The sequence below is a fragment of the Phocoena sinus genome, chromosome 1, assembly GCF_008692025.1.
Source record: "Phocoena sinus isolate mPhoSin1 chromosome 1, mPhoSin1.pri, whole genome shotgun sequence".
NCBI classification, from domain to species: Eukaryota; Metazoa; Chordata; class Mammalia; order Artiodactyla; family Phocoenidae; genus Phocoena; species Phocoena sinus.
The window spans coordinates 98,095,502-98,118,961 of record NC_045763.1 but is presented as its reverse complement, the minus strand read 5'-3'; the positions used below and the strand labels follow the sequence as shown (position 1 = coordinate 98,118,961).

At 49.9% G+C, this 23,460-nt stretch overlaps 1 protein-coding gene across 1 annotated transcript in view; it reads right to left on the bottom strand.

The window, feature by feature from the left end:
- Window positions 1-9,075, bottom strand: part of SLC6A17 (solute carrier family 6 member 17) — a 49,864-nt gene extending 40,789 nt beyond the window's left edge. Inside the window, exon 1 of the mRNA XM_032645493.1 lies at window positions 8,664-9,075. The gene's annotated coding sequence lies outside the window, so the exon portion shown is untranslated. The remainder of the gene's footprint in view (window positions 1-8,663) is intronic.
- Between the last annotated feature and the right edge of the window lie 14,385 nt (window positions 9,076-23,460).

The following is a 23,460-nucleotide window of genomic DNA, read 5'->3' as shown; positions in this document are numbered from 1 at the left end:
GAAAGCAGGAAAAGGGGCAGATGGTCCACAGGGGCAGGAACTGGCACTGGAGAATGTGGGCGGGGCCAGTGCCAACAAAATCGTTTGGTTCAGTTCTACCATATCATGTGAGGGGGAAATGCACGCCCAGTGGGTGTACAAGCAAGAGCAGTACCACGGCTGCCCCACAGATGCCTGAGCCTTGCACTAGAATATAGGTTGCTGAGGGCAGAGTGAGGTGGTAATAATGACAATGACAACAGCAGCACATAAGTGATACCTCTTGAGGGTCAACTCCATAGCAGCCACTGTGTAGAGCAGACAGCATCTCCTTTAACCCCACCAATAACTGTATGAGGCTGGTGCCTCGCTTATCCCCATTTTACAGATGAAGAAGTAGAGGTTCAGAGGGATGAATTACCTATATTTCATTGAACTTAAGCTCCTCTGGTGCTGGTACTTTCTTGAACTTACCAGAAAGTGTCCATGGAAGGTTTTCACCCAACTAGGTCACCACTCCACCTGACCAACAGCAAATCTGAGACGTTGTTGATTGCACACCCTAATTTTAGGATGTGACACCATGCAAGATCACAGCTTGGAATTGATGAAATACGGCACACAGTCAAACAGCGGAGGCCCGAAGTCCCAACCAACACAGGACGACTCCAGAATCTCTCAACCACCGCACCGTCCCAGAAAGATCATGGGTTTTGGACCCAGGGAAACCTGGGTCTGAGTTCTGCTGCCACTTACAAGTTGTGAGTCTTTGGGGAAGTACACCTTCTCCTTTGGTTGCAGTTTCTGGACCTGAAAATATGGGGCTGAGGCTCTGACTTCACAGGGTTGTCATGAGGATAAAATGATATAACGCAGGGGCCACACCATAAACCCACACCAGCTGCCCCTCCTCGTGAGAACATGGGGGAAATGGGTCCAACCAGGAACAGAGGCCCAACCACCCACAGTCCCGAAATGGCCAGGAACTGGTGTGGAACAAGCGTGCAGGTACCTGAGGATGTGTGGGGCTGGTGGGGGATGCAGGTGCTTGGAGCTCCGACTGATTTCCCACTCCCCTCTTGGGCTGAAGGAGAATGGAAAAACGCCCAGAAACTCCCACGAACTAGGGATACTGCTGAAATATGGGACTTTAAAAATTCCTCTCTATATTTTCCCTCCCTCTCTCTCTCCCTCCTGTCCTTTACTTCCTTCAACAGATATGTACTGAACACTAACTATGCACCACGTCCTGTCCTAGTACAGCAGAGAACAGAGCAAATAATGTCCCTGCCCTGGGGGATGTATATTACAGTGCAGAGGACAAATAAAAACCAGACAAATGTGTAATTAATATTGTATATATAGGCACAGACTGTATCCATAGTGATGACAAGTAAATATATAATACAGCAGGGATGGAGTGAGGTAGGGATGCTACAATATGTAGAGGAGTTAGGAAAGCAACTCTGATGAAGACCTGATAGTGTGAGAGAATAAGCCATGTGGATATCCTGGGAAAGCATTCAGGGCAGAGGGAACAGTAAGTGCAAAGGCCCTGAGGCAGGAGCAGCACTTGGTGAGTTCAAGGACTAGAAGGAAGGGCCCTGTGTCTAGTGCGTCCTGAGCCAGGGAAGAGTGGGAGGTGCTGAGACAGGAGGATAACTGGCAACCCGAGCAGGCAGGACCCGTGGGCCACAGAAAGGAGTTTGGGTTTCCGCTCAAGGATAACAGGAAGCTGTTGGCAGTTTTCGAGCAGGGGACTGATGTCACCTGACTGTTTTTAAATAGATCAGTATAGTACAAATTTAAAAGCACATGGATTGGGAGTTTGAGATTAGCAGGCGCAAACTATTATATATAGAATGAATAAACAGCAAGGTTCTACTGTATAGCACAGGGAACTATATTCAATATTCTGTGATAAACCATAATAGAAAAGAATATGAAAAAGAATGTATATATATATATATGTGTGTGTGTGTGTGTGTGTGTGTATAATCGAAGCACTTTGCTGTACAGCAGAAATTAACACAATGTTGTAAATCAGCTATACGTCAATAAATTAAAAAAAAAAAAAAAGAAAAAGGGGGGACGGTAGGCTAGAGATGGTGGTGACCTGGGCTGGCTGTTGGATAAGGTTTAGGTTTTAAAGAGAGAGGGAAACAGAGGACCCCAGGGTGCTGAAGTGCACACAGGCCCCAAACAGAAGATCCATGAGACTGTCCTGATTTGGAAAAAAAAATTTTTTTAAATCAGTTGTGAAAATAAAAAGTCCAGGAGCAACGAGTGAAGGCCTCACTCCCTTCTTTTCTTATTCATGGGAGGCCCACAGTGGTGACAGATGGGTCCTCACAGCTACTGCCCAAATCCACTGACCTGGATTTTCTTAAAGTCACTATTTTCTCTTGTCTCAGAGAGAGACAGAAGGAATCAAGGGTGTCCAATTACCTGAGTTACCCACCAGACTGTGAAGAGCACTTGAAGGAATAGTGATCAGAAACCCTTAATTACACTCCCAACGTGATGTCTCTTTCCTGAGAACCAGAAACGTTTGTGTCTCTTTCCTCACCAGGCTTCAGTGCGGCTTTGTGGAGGGGTGGGCAGAAAAACACTCCCAGCAGGACACCTGAGATCACAGCGGAGGGAGCACATATGTTTGAAGACCTGCTGTGCTTACATATGTTTACCGCCCCCCCCAAAAAAATAAACTTGGGATAAAATGGAATTCTCATTTTACAGATGAAGAAGCGTAAGCTAAGGGAAGCTAACTACCATGTACAAGATTACTGAGCCATGAAGCGGAGGAGAGGGAATCCAAACTGTGGTCTACGTCACTCGATAGCCCATACTCTTTCCAATACACTGGTGCTTTACACCCTTCCACATGAGATGACACACAGAGAAGAGAATACGGCTATGGCACACTGGGGTAAACGGAGGAGGCTTCACCACCCTAGGCCACTCAAGGCTATTCCAAGGAATGAAGGCATCATTATTTCTGGGCCTCATGCCACCCCTCTGGGGCCCTGGTTAGGACGTTCTCCAATGCACCATGCCACACTGCAAAGTGACATACGTGAACCTCATTCAGCAAGTCAACAATGGAACAAGTCCATCTACCATCATTCCTCCCTGAGGTCAGGAGCTTCCTCACTTGGTTGGGCCCTTTCCCAAAGCTAGAGGCATAATACAATTTGGGGACTGGTCAAGGAGATTCCTACCAGTGGTTCTAAAGGAGTCCCTGAATTACTAGCAGGCAGGTTGTCTCAGCGGTGTGCCAGGACCGTGGACAGCATCCACCAGGCCATTCTGGGAGCCAGTGCCGGGTTGCCCAGCAGAGGAGCACGCTTGCTCTCCGCCCTGTAGAACCCCCAGGGAGAGGAGGTCCACGTCCTCCCTGAATACTCACCTGGCAGCACCTGCTGGAGCCATTCCACCAGGTGACTGTTCACATCTCCTGAATGGTAACTTTCTCAAACAGCACTACTGACCTGGAGTTGGATTTAAAACCACAGAGCCCAGAAGTCTTATAATTAAAGAGAAAATGCAACCAGCAGGAAGGAATTTGGGGTGGGGACCAACAGATTCTATTTGCAAGTGAAATAATAGGTGGCAAAGCAGTGGTGCAAAGAATCCAATGGAAGTTCTAATTAAACCAGTAATTAAATTAGAAATGATGGAACACCTCGAGAGGCAACTTGTTATCTTCAAATGAACTGTGGGCAGGCCCTGGAAGACAGAGTGGCAGCTCAGTGGGTCAAATGCAGCTGATGCGATGACCCCGGGCCTGGGAGCTGGGGTGTTACTTCCTCTGGCCCTGCTCGCCCCACCCTCACTCCACAGGAGGCCTCAGAGCAAAAGCGCTTTCCGTCTCAACTCAAGTTGGGGACTCAGGCTGCCCAGGCCTCACCTGACCCAAAATTATTCTCTAACAATATATACCTGGTTTTAAATGTGAGAATAATTTGGTACAGTAATCCATCTTGCATCTGAGTTTATGTTCTCACATGTGAGTTTTCTGTACACAGTGAATACCTAATTATATTTTTCTTAAATAACTGGATTTATCCAGAGATGAACCATGTTTTAATTTTTAAAATTACTCATGGGGGATGGGAGATGGGGGGAGAGAATTACCCCAAGGCTGTACCTCCTCAAAATGGCTGCCTGTGGAGCAAGGGTTCCTGGGAAAACCTCTTTGTCTGCTGGGGGTGGAGGAGATGCTTACATTCTAACTATCCACCCTCACTTTCAGAAACTTCCCCACGGTGATCAAAGGTGGTTTGAAGATGCCAGGCAGGCTAGGACAGTATGGGCCTATTCCTCCAGGTGATTTCTCAGAGAGAGAGAGGAGATGGAGAGCCAGGAGGATGCCAAGTTTCCCAGAACAGCCAAGGATGTAAGTGGTGGAGCCCCAAGGATAAAGAGAGTGGGCTCCACAGGATAGGACCAGGAAGCAAGCAACATCCCTCTGGGCAGCCCATGCCGCAGCTGCTGTAAATAACCTTGGAGTGTTAGCAGTTTTGCTCTGGGGTCTGGGACCTCACCAGAAACGGCTGCAGGTCCCTAGCACACCCTGTCCAGCAGAGAAACCTGACACATCAGAGCTCCCACCAGCGACTGGCTGTCCTTGATTCTGCAGACACAGAAATCCTCAGGGCAACCTCCAATCTGCTCTGACTCTACCCTCACCGCTCCCAGAACCAAGCCCAGACTTGGACAAACTTTAAGGGAATGAGGTCAGGGGTGGCAGAGGTCAGGAAGAGAAAGATGCACAGGACAGGACAAGATGGAGCCTGGGATGTTCTTCAGGATTCCAATCTACCTGGAACCACATAAACTCAGAAACTGAGATATGTTCATTCTCTACCAATTTCCCATTAGTAGAGGCTCATACCCCCTTCTCAGGGCACCAGCTTAAAGAACCAAACTCACAGGTTTAGACAAGCTCATCTGGGTAAATGCCTAGGTTGTCAGCAACATTTATTAAGAACTTATTATAGAGACACATCACATAGACATCAAGAGCATGAAGTCTGGAATCTGACAGACCTGAGTTCAAATTCTCAGGTTGCCATTCACTACTGTGTGACCTTGAGCAAATTAGTTAACCTCTCTGAACCTCAAGTCCCACATCTGTAAACTGCTGAGAGCAGTAATATGCCTCCTGGGACTGTAGCGAAGGTTAAACGAGATAGTGTATGAATAAAGCACTTAGCACAAGCCTCAATAAAAACCTGGATGTTATTCCTGTGTGCCAAGCACCGAGTGAGCTGCTGGAACCCAGCACCTGGCCCTCCTAAAAGCAGGCCAAGTAGGCATTTCCCCACAGATCACCATCCCACCTGCGTTCGGGGCAGCGCACTAACACAGATCTACCTGCGGTTCCGTGCTTCTGACCTCTGGAAGCCTGGGACAGCAGTCAGGAGAGCGCTGCTATAAAAGAACTTTGTACGGGCTAACAGAGTTTTTCCATTCTGGTGCCCCGGATATTTTGTTGTGAGGACTTCTTGCAGCCCAGCCTGAGAGCAAAGCAATAACTCAGACCTGGTTTTCAGGAAAACAAAAAACAAAAAACACAAAATCCATCTTCCTTTTAAACTGTTCTGCTGCTTATCTTAGCAGCTTTGAAGGGCTTCATGATGAATTGTCCTGCTGCAGCAAACCTGGACAGGAAGGAGCACAGGGAAGGGATGCTGCACAGGCAGAAGGAACTTGCTTCTTAGGAATCCTCCCATCTCTGTATTTATCATCCTTGGAATTTGCTCCCAGGTCCAATCGGGAGGGCAGTGATTCCAGGGTTCCCGTATCACCCACACACACACAAACACACGCACATTTCCAGAAGCAGACTGGAGTCCCCTGGGTCAGCATGGCTTCTTTCCTGCTGCCCTGGGGATCCCCATATTTCCTTTGCTCTTAAGGTGCACACATCTTAGCTCAGCACCAATATGTAATAGACATATTACAGGAGGGAGCCAGTGGCCCAGGATCTTTCGGGAAAGGCAGGAGATACACTCCTTTCCTCTCCAGGAAGGCCAGCCTAGCCTCCCCTGGACTGTTCTTCTGCAGCTCCCAACTCCATTATGGACAGGACAGGTGCGGAGGGGGATGGCAAGACCTGATCAAAGAGCAGGGACCCGTGAAGTTTAGCGAGTGCTGCAACTTGGGTGTAGGCCACAGCCATGAACAATCCTCAGGAGTCAAAGCCTGTGCTAGAGTCTCACCCTGAAGCAACTGTAGGCAACCAAGGGCACCCAGCAGACCCAGCACAGCCCCTCTCACCCCCCACCTTCCACTCCACCCACCATAGTACTGCTCTTACTCAGGCTTCCCCATTCAGGGTCTCCCAGGGGAGACCTAAGGGTTGGAATAGGTCAGTTTGAAGGTGAGTTATGCGTCCTTCTTAACCACATGGAAAGCCCTGCCACTTTCATTTGTCTCCACGCCCCCTCTCACACCAAGAAACAAGGACAGGAAGAGAAAGAATCACTTCTGATTAAGGCCCATAAGGAAAGGGGCGGGGAACTAACATTTAACGAGCATCTGCTACATGTCTAGCACTGGTCTCAAAAATAAGCCTGCAGAAAAGGTACCACTGCGGGGCTTCCCTGGTGGCGCAGTGGTTGAGAGTCCGCCTGCCGATGCAGGGGACACGGGTTCGTGCCCCGGTCCGGAAAGATCCCACATGCCGTGGAACAGCTGGGCCCGTGAGCCATGGTCGCTGAGCCTGCGCATCCAGAGCCTGTGCTCCGCAACGGGAGAGGCCACAACAGTGAGAGGCCCGCGTACCGCAAAAATAAGAAAAAAAAGAAAAGGTACCACTGGCATCCCTGCTTCACAGCTGAGGAAACCAAGGCTCAGGAGGTAAAGGGACTTGCCCAAGGTCACCCCATGCTGGCACATGGCAGAGCACTGGGCCAAGTTCTCACTGAAATCACAGGGCCCCCCCCCCCCGCCAAGCCTCTCCTCCAACACCCCCCCAACCCGGCCCTGCTCACTTTCCCCATGGGGTCAGAGCTCCAGGACCCTCGCCCAGCAGCCAGGCAGCCTGAGCTCTGCTTAGCTCATTCTGGAGACTTGCTCACCTTTGGTCAGTGACTCCAAAACACTGAGAGCTTGGGTCATTGCCACTCACAAGTCCTGGTAAACTCCATTCAACTCACAAACAGCTGACACACGACTGTGTGTGACTCAGGCCAAACACACTCACTCCAATCAGAGCTGGTGGGCACAATTTGCCTTCTACACTGAGTCACCCTCCAGGCTGAGACGCAGGGATTTGCTGAAATTCCCCACCTACTTAGCCACAGCTGCTCTATTAGACAAAAAGCCAGCAGAGGAGCTGAGCTTCTCATGGTCCCATGGATGGGCCATGGCCAAGGACAAGCAGGTGTGACCTCAAAGCTCTTCCTGCCCAGGTGAGGCCCACCTCACCAGACCATGGGATAATGCAAGCAGAGCATGAGACGGAGGAAGCCCTCTGTTAACCTCCACACACTCTGGCCCTGTTCTTCAGACATCAGTCGGTAGGTCCAGCACAGCATAACTAAAGTTTTGGTTGAATTTTGGGGCAAGCCATTACAGGATTTTCTTAGTTCCTGAAAGTTCCTGTTAACAGGCAGGGGCAGTGCCCTCAAAAGAATCTTCCTTCTCTACACCCCTGACTTCTCTCCCCAACCCAACCCCACCTGCCTCATACTCACAGCGGAATTGCCCCAAAGGTAGCTCTGGTTAGAAATTTCCTAATCCAAAGGGTCCGTTAAATTTTTTCTCAATGAATGAAAGAGGAGTGGGAACAATTTTTCTTTTTAACTCCGCGTCACAGCGACTGGGTCCTGTAAGGTGAGCGGCCTCGGGATTTCTGAACACTTGCAGCCCTGACAGGGCTGTTTGAGCTTTAAAAGGATAGAGCAGGAGACCGCGCCCCTGCAGGAGCGGCCCTCCCCAGAGCACTGTGCGCTAGACACACTAGCATCGCTAGAGAGCACGCTGCGCACAGGTATAAACGTGGCAGAGGCCTCTCTCCCGAGGCGGTGGCCCCTCCAGACCTGCACCCCGCGCACGCCCCCCATATCCGCCATTCGGTTCCCAGATGCGCTTTCCTCGAGGGAGGATGGGCTCCCCGCTAGCTCCGAATTCAGCGAGGACCAGCCCCAAGACTGAGAATTAAATATTCATCTCGCGCGTGAGCGCTCTGCTTCTCTTGCCAATGTTACTGTCAAGGTCACGGGCCTGAAGCCGAGCGGATGGGGCTGGGGTCTCCTGCAGCGCAGGAGCCTCCCCGAGGGAACTGCGCCCTGGGCGCGCAGCTCCAGGCGGCGATTCTGGCCGGGCCTCCTCCCCGGTCCTCCGCGGGCGCTTGCCTCTGCAACTCTGCCCGATTACCTCCGGAGTTCTTGGGCCCTCTTAGCCCCGGAAGCTGGAGTCCGGTGTCCAACCGTGAGCGCAGCGCAGGGCACCCCCGGAGCGCCCGAGAAGCGCTGGCCCCGGGGCTCCGTCGCCAGGCAACGGCGGCTGGAGTGGCGGGAGGAGCCCGGGGCCCTCGCAAGGTTGGGTCGATACCCCGGCAGCGCCGCCTCTCACCTCGGTCCTTAGGCCTCCCTGGCTGGGGCGGGGCCGGAATAGCTGAAGTTGCGGTGGCTGGTCCCATAAAGCCAGACGGGGCGCGGCCGGCGACTCACCTGTCCCGCGTGGCCGTCGCGCGGTCTCGGCCGCTGCACTCCGACCGAGCAGCTGCGGTTCCCGACGGGTCGCGGGCGCACAGTCCCTCCCACGACGGGCAGTCCGACTGTGGCGGCGACGGGCCCCGGCCAGGGCTGGGAGGGGACCCGGGGCCGCGCGCCGGCGCAGGAGACTCCGCTCGCTCCTCTCTCCCTCTCCTCGCCGCTTGTCCCTGCCCGTCTCCCGCCCGCGGCGCGCTCGGGCCTCGGGGGAGCGGTCCGGGAACCCAGGTCCCGCGGCGGAGGCAGCGCGTGAGGCTGCAGGCACCGGGGCCGAGGGCCACCCTCCCTGCGCCCTGGCCGCGCCGGCTCTGCGGAGCGGAACGGAGCGGGGCGGAGCGCAGCGCGCACTGTTCCCCTCGTTTTGCGAAAGGCCACCCTGGCGGCGGGGCGCCGTGACGCAGGCTTGACTCACGCACGGGCCCGCGTCAATGCGAGGCTCTGGGGCCGTGAGCAAGGCTCTGATGGACGACCCAGACAGAGGGGGTGGGAAGGAGAGGCGGGGGGGCTGCCCCGGGAGCAGCCTCTGGAGGCCCCTGACCAAGGGACCCAGATTCTGGAGCATTACCAGGTTCTAACCTCAAAGAGGAATGGGAGCCCCATGGCCGAAGCCCTCTGAGCCCTGGGCCTCACTTCCTTCATCTTTCCAGGCGCATCTCTTTCGGCCTTCTGGTATGAACTCAACCCCCGACAAAGTGGTTATTCCCCTGCCCTAGCCACTTCCACCTCAATGCCTTTGTTCACTCTCTTCTCCACACTTTTCCACTCCACTGTCCTTCCCTCCTACCATTCTGCAAGACCCTTCCCTGTGCCGTTCAACTCCTCCATACATCGCTCATCTATTGAGCTCCTACTGTATGCCAGGGGCTGCAGGAGTTGTGAAAATCACCGCTTTGGGAGATGAAGGCATGGAACCTCGGGGAGAGGCAGAGTGGGGTTTACCCAGGAGGCCACAATTCAAGACAGAAGGATGGGAGGACCCTACAAGATGAATAAAGTGAGTGAAGCTCGGAGAGTGACTGAGCTCTGGGCAGGCCTTATGGAGGAGGTGAGACAGGATCCTGGCCGCGAAGGGTGGACAGGATTTCAATGGAAAGGGTGAAGGATGACCCTTGTGGAGGGAACAGCATGATAAGGGCAAAGGTGCCAGAGAGTGGAGAAGGTGTGCAGTTGGGATGACTGCCTGAGCTGGAGCAGGGGTGGACTGAGCGGAGGTGCAGTTAGGGAGGTAGGAGCCATCCCTCAGGGCCTGGGAGGGCTGTGTGGGGAGTCTGGATGAATTATCTCGGCTCTAGAGGACACTAAGGGGACCTTGGCATTAGAGGCAGGTGTCTGGGAGGGATGGGAGATGGAGGCCGTATCAGTTGCTCTACTGAAAGGCAGTAGGACCATTGTCATGAATTCTGAAGACTCTGAGATTTTACCCTTGCATCTCACTCCTGGTCCAGAGACAAAGGACTCCTGGGCCAGAGACAAAGGACTTTCGTACTCACAGCACAGCAGGTAGCATAAGCTTAGCATTCAAATCAGTTTCTCTAACCCCCAAGTCCCATGGGAGGGATGTGCGGCTGGGCCCAGGTGATACTGCACATACTGAGAAGCTCCAAGCTTAGGAAACCCCAGTCTTTTTATAATGCAAGCAAACCTGCCAACCTTTGCTCCTGAGGGAGACATTATCTTTATTATACTGGACAGCAAATATACCTGGCCTCCAATGGGGGAGACACTATCTCTATCTTTCAAGGCTGTTTGCCATGCAAACCTCCTCAAAAAGATAGTCTGGAACAAAAAGCCATCAATGCCTCTACCCATGAGACTTGCGGAAACTTGAGTCACCCATGGAGAATTATCTTCTGATAGACATTTATCTCTTGACTCAACCACTACTTAGTGTTAGCCTAGTGTTTGCCTACACTGTTTTAGGCCCTGAGGATACGGCAGAAAACAAGACAGATAATGATCCCTGCCCTTGTGGAGCTTCCACTCTGGTGGATCCAGCCAGCGATGCAGAGCCGGGGTGGAGGGGCATGGCAGGCAGTAGCAAGTGATACAGGAGGTTTGACAGACGTAAACCAAACGGAACGTGATGACTGACCCTGTGTAGGAGGGTGGAAAAGGAAAGAATCCAAGATAGGTTGTTATAAGGCAGGGAACTTGAAGGTGGTGCAGTGAGGAGAAAGGGGAAGGACTTTGGACTCATACAGACCTAACTTTTCATCCTGACTGCCATTTACTAGAAACCTTGAGGAAGTTATGTAACCTCTCTGAGCCTCAGTTTCCACATCTGTAAAATGGGTAACACATACTCCGTAAAGTTATTATGGTGATCAGAGGAGATGATTCTTTTAAAACATCTGGTATCACATCTGATATCACCTGCTTAATAAATTACTGTTATTACTGATATTATTGGATAATTGTATTGTTGTTAACCAAGGTAAGGAATCTAGAAAGAGGAGCAGATTTGGGGAGCATTGGGGAAGAAAGTAATGAGATAATGGATTTGAGGCATATTGAGAATGAAGCATCCGGGGATATCAAGACATAAGCAGGTGTCCTTGCCTCTCTGCCTTTGTATCACGTCTACCCAGTAAAACCCCAACCTTGAGTGAACTCAATACTTGGTTTCTCTAGACCCAGTTCTCTAGAGAAAAACACACTATGGGGGTACATGGGTCCCCCTCTGACTTCATGGTTTCCAACCTCAGGTGGGCTGCTCCTGCTTGCCTGATCACCTTCCTATGACTCCCTGGTCGACTTACTTCCCTACTCTGATGAAGGTCCCTCCAACCCTCTCCACGGTCCTCTAACACCCACCCTGCTCTTTCTAACCTAACCCTTTCTTACTCCCTCACAAAATCTATCACTAAATCCTGGAGATTTTATCTCCTAAGTACCTCTAGAATCTGGCCAGTTCTGTTTAATTCTGCTGCCACAACCCTAGTCCAGGCAAAGTCACCACCCGCATGAACTCTCACAATCGCCTCCTGACTCAGACTTAGTCCCGTCACCTTTTCTCCACGCAGCAGCGAGCGTGATCTTTTAGAAGCACAGATATGCTCACACCCTCCTCCAGCTTGCAGACTTTTGCCCACATCTTTAACATGTCCTTCAAGGCCCCTCATCATCTCCAGCCTCATTTCACACCCCTCTCCCCTCAGCCTTCCCTGCAGCCCACTACCTCCACGACCTTCTCAGCTCTCATGCTTACTCACCCACTCCTTCCTGACTCAGCCTTCAGTCCCTGTGCCCTCTCTGCCCCAAGCTGCTACATCCCACTCCTCTTCCCCCCTTCCCCATCCACTCCCCCGACCTGGAGAAGAATTCAGTCCACTTCCCAGGTAGACATGGCTTCTCCTTTGTGGCCCTCATCATGATTGTAACTGAGGACTTAGTGGTGTGACTGGGGGCTGAGTGATGGTCTCCTTGGCTGGGGTGTAAGCTTCATGGGGCAGAGACCGTCTTCAACACAGAGCAGACACTCCATAAAAATTTGCTGAAAAAATAAAGTGTGGTTAGAAATATGGGCATAAAGTCCAGGAAAGAGGGTAGAGATGCAGACTGGGGAGTCATAAGCATAAAAAGGGTCGTTAAGGGGAGGAAAAGGTGGCAGAGGACGTACATAGAAGACGATCAAGAAGATAGAATTTTGGGGATGCAGGGCAGTGCTCACTTCTAAGGGGCAGGAGAAGCAAGAAGGGTCAAGAAAGAAGACAGAGAGGAGGAGTCAAGAGGTGAGATGACAACATCTATCACAGAAGAAAGACATTTGAGCCTGAAAACTTGGTCCCTGCAGTCGAGGTGTCAGCATTCATAGTTCGCCCCATTATGACTAGCTTGGGAACTCTCAGGGCCGAGCCTCCTCATCTGTGAAATAGGGAGAATAACAGTACCCTTCATGGGATACTGAGTGTTAAATGAGATTTTTTTTTTCCCAAGTAACACGTTTCTAAGAGCAGCCTGGACCATAGGAGGACTCAGTACATGTACCTGCTGCTGTGTTGATGATGATGATGGTGATGATGGTGTGAAGATACACAGTGAGGAGCTGGGCCAGGGGCTTGGAAGGGGGGCTTCAGGCCAGATCTATTTGTCCTGGGGTCCCATGCAGATGCAACAGCGCCTGGAGCTCTGCCTTGCAAACCAGGCCATCCACGAGGTCACCTGTCCAAACGACTCATGTGTTGAGGGAGCAGCGAGAACCTGAATGGGGAAGGGATTTCCCTGGGCAAAGTCAGGACATGCAGGCAGCTGTCCCTCCTCTCCTGCCTCACCTGGTGCCAACCTTGGAGGACGTCAGCCCTTCATATAGCTCTGAGCACACCTGCTCCTGTCTACAGGCAGCGATCTGGTCTTCAAATCCAACGACATCATATGTGGGGAGAGCTAGTCCGTGTCGGGCACTTTACTAAACTCAGTAGCTCGTGGCTGGATTCGGAGGCAGGTTTTATACAGCCAGTCAAGGACAATTTGGAAGGTGTTAGGAGCTAAACAACCTTCCTCTGCCCAAGCCAGAGCCTAACGAAAGCCCCAAAGCAGCCCCAGATGGGAGAAGACAGCTATGAAATTCATCTTAGGTCCGTAAGAGGAAGCAAATGTTTCCTGAAGCAGTGAAAAAGGGACTTCATTAGCACCTAGGGGTTTGTGTTGAGTTCAGTTTTTGCTCTGAGTATTATGTTGTTTGGAAAAGGGAACAGGACTCTATCCCTTCCCCCCCCTCGACCCTCTCTGTCTCTGCTTGGGCACGTGCAATATATATGATTCATGTAAGAATCTTTGTAGAAACAGCACAGGTGATTTCATTCCCTTTTACATTTCTGTTTCATGTTTCTTCTCAAAATCCATCCTTCTCAGTTCCATCAGAGTTTATATGAAAAATAACTGGAGTTTTATTTTATTTTAAGCTATAAATATGAAGCAGCCACGTGAAATGCTGCTAGAGCAGCTGATGTTAAGTTTGAGCTGCGCTAATAGAACTATCATTTTCAGATGAAAGGATGGGTATAACCAGTCTATCTAGCTTCCTCTCTGGAGCTAGAGGACCACTCTAAAGGAATAGAGAGCAACCATTCCTCCTCAGTTTGTGAAGGAAGTTACCATGTCTCCAGCCTCACAGACCTAGGTCTGGATCCAGCCAGGCCATTTAGAAGCTGTGGGCTTAGGGGACAAGTGAGAAATAAAGCCAGAAGGCAAGTTGGATTTGCTAATGTGGAGGCCTGACATGCCAGGATAAAAAAGCCTCTGCTTATTTCAGAAGGTAATAGGAAGCCACTGAAAGTTTTACAGCATGATAGTGACATTATAGGGATGACTTCCTATCTAGACTTAAATGGGAGGTGCCAGCCCCAGAGCCCTTCAGAAGCATCACTGCTCCCTGAAAGGAGACTGCAATTTCTATTGCCAGGTCCCACCTCACAGCAGCTCTGAGAGTCTCTTCGTTCGTGACCTTAACTCCCCAGGCTGTAAAGTGGAAGCCTCACTTCCGGACCTGAGAGAACCCCAGAGGTGAGCAGGGTTGGGGAAATATGACGAGAGAGAGAGGCAGTGAGAGGTCAGAGGCCCAGGAGGACCGAGGGGACCTCCAGATTTTTCCTGCACCTCCACCTCATTTTCCCCACGTGTGACTCAGGTGAGCCTGTGAACCACTTGGTTCCTCACGTCCCCCACTCCCACCCCCGGCATCAGCATCGCAAGGTGGTCGGTCATGTGCAGTGCTGGAGGAGAGGAATGGACAGCTCTTCACAGGAACAAGAGGTGCCATGCAAAGGCAGACCAGGCCCCACTGCCCAACTCCAAAGGCAGCCCGACCTCCTGCTTATTGGGACTCAGTGGCCTAGAATGCTGGCCCCGTGGCCTCTGACTCCATAGGGCCCTTATCAAGCACGGTGGGTGCCCCAACTAAACACACCCCTTCGTAAACATCCAAAACACAAATCAAAACCCACCCGTGGGATGAGCGATTCTAAAGGACCCTTCACGTGACAGAAGGACTTGCCTTGTTCTCTTTCTCTGAGACAGTGTTATGTATACCGTCAGATAAACTCAGGTGCCAATCCAACACTGCCTTGCCAGGTGACCTTTGACAAATTGCTTAATATCTCTGACCTTCAGATTCTTTTTTTTTTTTTGCGGTACGCGGGCCTCTCACTGCCGTGGCCTCTCCCGTTGCGGAGCACAGCCTCCGGAAGCGCAGGCCCAGCGGCCATGGCTCACGGGCCCAGCCGCTCCACGGCATGTGGGATCTTCCTGGACCGGGGCACGAACCCGTGTCCCCTGCATCGGCAGGCGGACTCTCAATCACTGCGCCACCAGGGAAGCTCCTGACCTTCAGATTCTTTATCTGGAAAATAGAAATAATGTGTTCTCTAACCTCATGGGATCTTTATAAGGATTAAATGAGATAAAACCCTGTGTAAACCCAAGGCATATTCCCACTGTTGCTATTAGCTCTTAAGATGTGCCCAGTGCTACTCTAAGCATCTTACACCTATTAACTCATTGAATGATTAAATAGCCATTTACCCTGGAAGTTTTAAAATATAATGTGCTTTCTTTCCTTAAAAGCTGAAAACTTCATTTAAAAAATAACTCAGAACTAAAAATCTTAAACAATATAATTCAGTAAGTGATTGTTTGCAAAATTAACACGTAAGATATCTATAGCCTTCAGATCTACAACAACCAGTAAGAAAACGTAAGAAGTGCTTCATTTGCAATAGCAACAAAAAAAAGAAAACTACTTAGAAATAAACTTTAAAAGGTGTGTAGAAAACTCCTGAATGCCACTGAGAGCTCCAAAAGGACATTTGACCATAAGAAAAGAAACATGTTCTTAGATTGGAAGACAAAATATAATGAACATGTTAATTCTCTCTAAATTAATCTATGTTTTAAAATGACCTCCATGAAAATAACAAAGGAGTTTTATTTCTCTTTTTAACTAAGCAGGCTGATACTAAGCTTCATTTGAAAAACAGAAACCAGCAAAAATGTCCAGGGAAATTAAGGGAGAGAATGGGTGTGGTGTGGGAATTTACCAGTTGGTAAAACATAGTATAAAGCTACGTGTTTAAATTAATGTAGTCCTAGTTATGAGAAATACATGAAGCAGAACATAGTCCAGAAATAAACCCATATTCAGTCATTTAAAATATAATAAAGATTACATTTCAAATGAGTAGGGGGAAGATGGATTTTTAATAGACGGTATTGGTTTGGCCATCTGCAAAAAAGTAAATTTGAATCCCTGCCTTACTCCTTATACCCACATACATTGTAGATGTATTGAGATAATAAATGAAAGAAAAAAATAATCCATAGGCGGCATCAAAAGCAGTACTTAGAGGGGTATTTACAGCCTTAAATAGATATATTAGAAAAGAAGAAAGAGTGAAAATCAATGAATCAACCAATCATCTCAAGAACTTACGAAAATAGACCCGAAGAAAGTAAATGATAGAGACAAGGTAGAAACTGATGAACTAGGAAAGTAAACATACAACAGGATCATCAAAGTCAGAAGTTTGTCCTTTGAAAAGTCTAATTTTTTTTTTTAATGAAACCTAAAAGTACTAAAAGAAAGCATGGGGAAAAAAGCTGTCACAATGTGGAGTGAGGAAGACCTTTCTAAGTCTGATATAATGACTGGTACTCCCTTTACCTCCTTCTGCTTTACTGTTCTCCATATCACTTCTCACATCTGGCGCTCAATTCACATTCATGTTTATTTCCTTGTTGTCTGCTCCCAACTAGACAGATGAACTCTGTATTCCCTAGAACAGAGCCTAGAACAGTCCTGCCATATAGTGGGTATTGAGGGATATCTGTGGAGTGGCTGTTTAAAAAGTGGAGGAGGTATTTTTTTAATATATAAAGAGTGCCTAAAAATCAGTAAGAAAAAGAGAAAATGATGTGAATAGAAAGTTCATGGAAAATAAAATACGAGTGGCTCCTACATACATAAAAAGATGTTTAGTTTCATTCATAGTAGAAGAAATGCACATTGAAAAATGTTTGCATTTTTTGTATGTTTGCAAATTTTTTTTTTTTAGAAGAAGGTTGATAACACACATGTTGCTAGTGGGAGAAGAGTTAAATTGTACAATCTCTGTGGAAGATAATTAGACTATATTTTTCAAAATTACAAGGGTGCATCCCATTGCCCATTCGGCCACATCTGTCAAAATTATGGAAGTACACACTCATTTTGCATATGTGTTTGTTTAAAGACATTCATCTAAAGATTCTCCTTCAGCAGTATTTGTAATTTAAAAAATGGAAACTATTTAGCTGTCTATCAACAAGAAACTGTTTACATAATTTATGGTACCATCACACAATCAAACTTTTTGCAGCCATTAAAATGAACAAGTCTGCTCCATGTTCTGATTTGGAAACATCTGCAAAATGTGTTGTTAAATGATAAAAAGATGCAGGATAGCGTGGAGAGGGTGTGACCATTTGTGTATGCTGCACATACTTGTAGAGGATAAAATATTTCTGGAATGATACATAAGATACTGATAATAGTGCCTGCCTCTAGGGTGAACCTGGCTGTGGGCAGGCATGGGAGAAAGATTTATTTTTCACCTTTTGAATTTTATACCTTATGTCCGTACCATGTCGATTCAGTATATCCATATCTGCTTCTATAGTGTATATGATACCTCTAGAAAGGGACATCTGAATCTGGCCATGGTGACTTCCTCTGCAGAAGGAAACTGGGGGCTGGAGGGCCCTGGGAACAGAAATTTGGCATTGAATTTACTGAGTTTTTAAATTTTTCTTGACCGTGGGCATGTATTACCTGCTCATTAAAATAGCAAAATGCGTTTCTCCTTGCTCCCCTAGACTGCAACTGTCTGCCGCGCTCTCCTTGGCCCCTTCCTCCCCTCCTATCCCTTCGCTCAGGCTTGCTCTGCCTTCTCCACAGCAGGGCACGGTGGGAAGGGTGGGGACTGTGGAATCAGATAGGTTGGGGTTCTCATCCTGACTTGGAGCTTCCTCGTCCGCATCTGTGAAATGGGGATAATGGCAGTATCTATGTTCTAGGGCGTGTGAGGCAGGCGTGTATGAGATAACAAGTATAAGGTGAGGGCTCAATAAATAATGGTTCCCGCTAGCATGAACTTGCTTTTCTGGAACACGGCTGGAACACCCACGAAGGGCTGGGTGACTGAAGCCCTCCTCCCTTTGGCAGCTGTCTCCAAACTTTGAAGGAAGAAAGAAGTGGCAAAGCCTTTGAGCAATATCTTCAAACATTTACGAAGAGCAGCAAGGACGTTCTCCTGGTTTGTACTTGGGGTGGGGGAGTAGTGAAAGAGGGTGTCCCAATCTGCCCACATGCCCAGCATCCTGGAGCCCCAAACTCCCAGCCTGGGAAGAAGCCTTGTTCAACGTAAACAGGAGGGAGCGGGGCTCTGCTCTAGTAGGAGCAGCATCAGCTGGGCGTGAGGTGGGGAGGGGAACGTTCCAGGAGACAATAGGAAGGCAGGGGGCTATCTGCCTCACCCGACCTGGGGAGGGAAAATCTGGTGCAAAACCTGCCTCGCCCCAGAGCCAGCATGAAGTTTTCAGTACCGGAGTCAAATATAGACCCATTTCCGTAAAAGCACCAGCCTGCTTCTATAAATACCTCAGCCAGTTTTCTGGGGTTCTCATGTGACTTTGATGCCTACCTCGTCTGCGGGGATCCGTCTCCATGGTGACCAGGCCATGTGACCAGCCACTCTTCATTCAAGGCAGGTTGCCGCATCCTGGGTTGGGGGTGGGGTGATGAAGGGGGCTGGAGGGAGGGCTAAGGAGAGGGAGAAAAGGGACGAACAATGAATAAAGATAAAGTGTCTAGTCTTGGGGAAAACTGCAGAGTTCCAGCCTTACTGCAAGGATGCTCTGACAGAATTATTCATCTCCCAAGCTGGCTGTCAGGAGAGGAATATTTTTATTTGAGAAGCAATAGACATCTTTGCCTCTGAGTCAGAGAAGCAAAAGTTCAGAGCCATAAAGCACCTTAACAACCCTCGAGGACTGTTACAATCCCCTTGTTGTCAGATGAAGGTAACCAGGCCCAGAAAGGTCGAGGGACTTGTCCAAGGTCACGCGGCGAGTCAGTTGAAAACCAGGGCAAGAATCGGCATGCATGTCCTTAGCAGACTCCCCCGCCCCCCGCCTCACTGGGGCCCCACTCTGGACTGGGGACTGCGAGGGGCCACTGAGATATAAGTGTGACTCTGGTGAGTGGGGATTTCGGTACCTTGGCTCCCAGGTTATCCCACCTGGCTGGAGTCAAAGGTCCTCCAAGGAAGGAGGAGAACAGAGCTTAATTATTCTGTGCCGAGACTCGGCCCTGGCCCCTTGGCTGATGCATGTGGAAAGAGTGGCTAATATATCATGAGAAGTCCTGCAGTGTCGAGCAAAGCCAGATGTCATCCATGGTAATCTATGGAAATCTTTTTTTGATCAGAATGTCCTAGATCTGCCCCCGTCCAGCTGAATCCCTTAAGTATCACCAGGTCCTTTGCCCTTCTTTGATTGGTGCTGAGGATGAGATGAAAAGGCAGGAAAGGACTCTTCCTGCCCTTACAGAGCTGCCCTGCTTTACGTACATATGGATAAGTGAATAGAAGAGAATCTTGTGAACCATGAGCTGCGCTCTGGGGACATTTGGGTCTGGAAGTAGGATTGGGCCACAGAAGTCAGGGAAGGCTTCCTGGAGGATGAGAAGGGAGAACACAGCCAGGCAGGCAGATGGGAAGGAGCATTCTCAGGGGATACTGGGTGCTGGGATAGGACCTGGGGAGGGGGACAGAGCTCTGACTGAGGTGGGCTGAGGAGGAAACACTAGCCACATCTTGGGATAGGACCCTGCCGACCACAGACCTGATTCACGTGGTTCAATCCCGTGGGCTCAAGCTGCCAGCAGTGGAGGGTCCAGGGGGAGGTGGATTCAGAGAAGACAAAGAAACTCGTGCATCGACGTATTCTTGAAGGAGACAGAAGAGAAAAACAAACGTCATCACAGGGCTGCCTCTGTCAGCATCAGCCATGGGCTCTGTCACCCCCTGGCCTTGGACGGGTGTCCAGCAGGCTCCACAGAGGTTAAAATCCACCGGGCTGGAGGCCAGTAGCAGCCAATGTGGCTCAGGGCGAGCCTCTGTCTCCCTAACTCTCTTCACCTGTGCAGTCTCCGTGGCGCTGAGGACAGAGTGCCCCGCCTGTCCCCGTCCCGCCGGCTCTTAGCCGGCCTAGCAGTGGACTGACCATACCAGCCCGTGCCCAAGCTCACGGTGGGGGGTGTGGAGATCAGTTACTCTGATCCGGGAGGCCGTGCCATGCAGGCCACACTTCCTCAGTGCTTCACCGCCATCCAAGCACCCAAGCTGTGTGTGTTTCCTTTACCAAGGCCGCCAGCTGCTGGAGTGCAGAACCAGTGCCCAACCTGTTTCTAGAAAATCCGCCCATGGCTCCTAGCAGTGGGTGTGGAATGGAGGCACACATTCATTCAGTGCTGGTTGGTAGTTAGCATGGCGGGGTGTCACAGCACCCTGGGGAGACAGACCTGAATCTGAGTCCTGGCTCTGTCACTCACTTGTGACTCCCTTACTTAGACTCTCTGGGCCTCAGCTCCTTATTTATGAAAGGGATAATGTTATCTACTTTGAAGAAAGTTGTAAAAGTTAGAGTGATTACAAAGTGTCCGGCACATAGAAAGTGATTGTAAAAGGCAGCCACCTCTACTACAGTGGGCGGATGAATGGAAGCATCTCCTCATGGGTTCCAGCTTCCATGCTCACGGGCCCCAGCATTCTCCTGAGTCTTTCCCCCAGCATCATCTCTTCGGCCTAGAAGGTCCTCCCCCTTGGCTGCCCTCATCAGAAGCCTTTCTGTCCTTCAAAGCCCCATCTCAGTGTCACTCCTCCCTGCTGTCACACCTGATCACCCACAGGATACTCCTCGGGTAGACTCTGCCCACACTGAGGACTGGCCACACTGCTTCCCTGCGATGTAGGTGATGGATGATTCTTCTTCCATTACTGCTGTAAGGTAGTTAAACAGGAATCACAAATTCCATTTTACAGATAGAACAGTAAAAGCCTGAGGTATCAAATGACTTGCCCAAGGTCACATCCAGCTGCTAAGAGAGTCAGTTCTAGAACTCGGGGCTCCTAAACCCAGGGCTCCACTTTCTCCCTCATCCCTGCTGCCTGTGGCTGAGATTCTTGAGATGGAGACACCAGGACTCTGGGACCTTGGCCAGGAAGTCGGCCACAGGTCTCAGCCTGGGCCCAGGACAACTCCAACCTGGGAGAAATCTGCTCTGAAGACAAAGGATGATTCCTGGCAAGGAGAGTCGCTCCTACTTCTGCTCCAGACAAATGGGAAGCTGTCGCAGATTCCATGATAAATCTTTTTGCTAAAGACAATGCTTCACTTTGAGCTTGTTATATGCACGGAGTCTTTGGACATCATACAAGTCAATTACAGAGACGGAGTTCTCAGCACTGAGCAGAGATATTTGCATTGAATGGCTAAAACAGAGCCAGAGCCTCCCAGGGACCTGGCTGGGAAGCTGGTCGACTTCAAGTTTGATGCTGGGGGTGACTGTAGAGTGCTGAGACCTGCCCCAGGAGCCCGGTGGGAAAGGTCCCCCATTCCCATTCTAATGGCCTGCACTCTGTTTGCCCTGAGGCCACCACAAGTCTTCTGGGCAGGATTATTCTGCCTATTTTACAATCCCCAGCCTCACTCGCAGGTGCCTGGGCTTGGGGAAACACCAAGTACAGAGCTGCAAACTGGGCCTTGCTTCCCTAGCCCTGAGTCTCAGAAGCACTTCCCTATACCCTGAGGAGCTCCTTACCTGAGCCTGGAACACCTCCAGGTCAGCTCTCTGCCCCCCAGAACTCCCCAGAACCTCTCACGCATCACAGCTTGCAGAGGCTGGCCCCTGGGAACTGCTCCAGGCCAGCAGATCCAGCTTTCCCTCACTCTCAGACCCTAAGAGAAGCACACGGCTGGTCCTCTGAGGCCAGGAATTTTAAACCTAGTATGTTTGTTGTTCCAAGAGGATCTTTCTCTGGCCTGAGCCTGGCTTTCAGTGTTGCAGAACCAAGGTTTGAGGTCCTATCAAGAACATAGGGGATGTGAGTTTCACTTAACCGCTGCATGGCTTTGGGCAGGTCTTTAATCTCTCTGGACCGTAATTTCCTCATCTAAAAATGTGACAAATGGTCCATCCTAGCTCCAAAATGCTAAGAGTCATTCTCTGGGATTCCAAGAAGGCAGATGGAGATGGCTGGAGCATAAGAGGAGGGGGCTGGGGATGGTAAGAAATAAGGAGGTGAGAGATTAAATGGAGAGGGCAGAGGTCTGAATCACACTTGAATGTCATGCTAAAAAGCTTAGATTTTATTTTAAAGGTAATGGAGAACCAGGGGAAATTTTTAAGCACGGGAGAAGAGTTGCCAGATTTAGCAAATACCAAACATCTATTTAAATTTAAACTGGGCATCTTGTATTTTATCTGGCAACCCTGCATGGAGTGACAGAGAAAGCTCTCTGGCCACTGAGTGCAGAATGTATTGTAGGGGATAAAACTGGAAGCACAGGCCATTGAGGAGGTGATTATTTTCCAGGCAATAATTACAAAAGTTAATATTTGTTGAATACTTGTTTTTGCCAGGCACTGTTCTAAGTATTTTGTGTATATAAATTCATTTAATTCTCATAACAAGGTGTAGTATCTAGTATCATTTCCATTTTACAGGTGAGGATACGGCAGCACAGAGAGGTTAGGTCACTTGTCTAGGTCACACAGCTAGTTAGTGGCAGACTTGAGGTTAGAGTCCAAGGCCCACATGCTTAACCGCCGTGACATACTGCCACTCCTGGCGGCCATGAGAGCCCAAACCCAGGCCCTGTAGCGGGAATTGGGTGACAGTCAGAAGCTGTCTTGAAGCCCCAGCCCCTCGGGTAGGGGTTGGAACACTGTGACTGGCAGAGAAGTGAGAAGGGAGGCTGTACCACAGTGACACATTTTCAGATCACTTGGTATTTTCAAAGCAGGAAGAGGAGCTCAGAAGAAAAAGAACTAGCATCTCTTCAGCATCTACCAAACACCAGGCAGGGAGCACAGCAATCCTCGAGGTATTTAGGAGGCACAGTCAGTGAGGCGCAGTGGTGAACTGCACATGGAGTGAAGGAGGACTCGACGGTTCTGGTCTGGGGTAGCTGAGGGCCACATTAACCACAGATCACTGGGGTCAACGAGCTGAAGGGCATCTGGGCCCCAGGTGTGAGGGACTGGAGAGAAGAGGCACCTAGTCCAGGACATGCTCCACTTATCAGGTACAAGACCATGAGGCAATTGAGGCCGAGAGAGGTTAGGTAACTACGCTGGAGTCACACAGAAGGTAGGCGTCAGGGCAAAAACTGGAACGGAAGTCTCTTGACTGTGTCTGGGGTGCCTAGCACAGACAGAGCCCTAGTCTAGGTTCAAAGATGGGGTGGGGATGGAGACACCCCAGCACACAAGTCGTGACCAGCATTTGGGAGCCACTGTTTGATGCGGGTTCAGGCGGTGCCTACGGGCTCAGCTCTCAGAGCAGACTGTGCCCCTTCAACTCCGAAACGAAAACTGAGGGCAGAGCTGGGCTGAGTTTTAGGCACTGTGAACCAAAACAGTCTCTGCAACGGTTTTCTCCATCTGTAGAAAGAGAACAATATCTACAGCAAAGTTGTTTTGAAGATTAAATCAGGTTAA